The sequence below is a fragment of the Coenobita brevimanus genome, chromosome 51, assembly GCF_032717465.1.
Source record: "Coenobita brevimanus isolate Jiangsu-jjx chromosome 51, ASM3271746v2, whole genome shotgun sequence".
NCBI classification, from domain to species: Eukaryota; Metazoa; Arthropoda; class Malacostraca; order Decapoda; family Coenobitidae; genus Coenobita; species Coenobita brevimanus.
Window position 1 is genome coordinate 12719864 of NC_137004.1, and position 1390 is coordinate 12721253.

Here is a 1390-nt window from a genome sequence, read left to right on the forward strand (position 1 = left end):
AAGGTGTCTCTCCCTGATGCAGCTACAGGCCATCGCCGAGGTCCCATGGGCAACAGGAGGAGGGTGGTTACAGGCTGTCCCTTTCCTGTCAGTGCAGCTACCAGCCGTCACCAGGGCCCGACCTCCTGACGGGACCATGGACGAAGTGCAGCTACTGGCCATCACCTGTCCACAGCCATGGCTACAGGCCATTGCCAGTGTCCTATATGAGGAGCAACATGTAGGTGAGGAGCAGCTACAGGCCGTCTCCTGACTACTGGTCTGGCTGCCGGCCATCACCGGTGTCGTGCTCCTCAAGTCTACTGCAGAAGGAGAGGGAGGCATACTTTTCTTTTCCCAAGTGCGGCTGCAGGCCGTCACTGGTTCTGCAGTGGGGGTGGGCAGCACTTGGAGCAGCTACAGGCCATTGCGTTATGGTGCAGCTACAGGCCATCACTTTATAAGTGCAGTTACAGGCCGTCGCTCTATTTGAGCAGCTACAGGCCGTCTCTTTATATGTGCGGCTACAGACTGTCACTGGGATGCTGCCAGGAGCTGGGTTTTCAGCTCCACCCCGATCCTGGCGAGGGCTGGCTCCGCCGGGGGGCAATGCACCTGAACTGAGATGTTTGCGCCGGGCGCGCTCCATGCAATAGAGGTGCGTGGCCATATGGGACATATGCCCATATCACGTGGACTGCGCGCTCGCCTTATAAATCCCTCCGTAGTCGCTTCCTGGGGGTGTTGTGGTGCCCCTGGTTTCCACGGCTGGTATTTCAGGATGTGAGTTGGACTTCTGCTCCATGAGACTCAAGGTCCGAGGAAAGTCGGTTCCCGTCACGGCAGTGAAGACGAAGCTAGGGCGCTCCACATTACAGTGATACCCCCAACATCAGAGACAATCCACCGTCTGCGTTCTCTGTATCTTCATTCATTCATTGCCAGACGCCATGTATCCCAAACGGGGTGGCCAAGGGTTTAGAGTTAATTGTTTTACAGGGAGTGGCACTAATCCTCCACCAACCCCACTCGTCACGTAGGGAGAACGTTATGCCAACAGCATCTGGTGTTCCCAGGCAGTCACCTATCCAAGTACTAACCAGACCCAACGTTGCTTAACTTCGCTGATCGGACGGGAAGCGGTGTACTCAACGTGGCATGGCCGTTGGCAAAGCTGTATCTTCATACATGTGAAAAATACGTTTGGTAATGAATCATGGCGATTCATTACCAAACGGATTTGAAAAATACCAAATGGCAACCCTGTACACTTCGTGAGCCAAGCTGCCACGGTGATCATACATGCGTATAATAACTACATTTCTAAAAGCCCTGTCAAAACCACATTTTATGTTCAGCTTTTGTTGTGAATTTGAATACTAAAAAGTTCTGAAATAATACATTGCTTACT

General features: G+C 52.9%; 1 non-coding gene across 1 annotated transcript; it reads right to left on the reverse strand.

Annotated features, from left to right (window-relative positions):
- Positions 1-1030: 1030 nt before the first annotated feature.
- On the reverse strand, positions 1031-1149 carry LOC145400334 (5S ribosomal RNA). Its single transcript, XR_013897428.1, has one exon. It is a non-coding gene; the product is annotated as a 5S ribosomal RNA (ribosomal RNA).
- Positions 1150-1390: the final 241 nt, after the last annotated feature.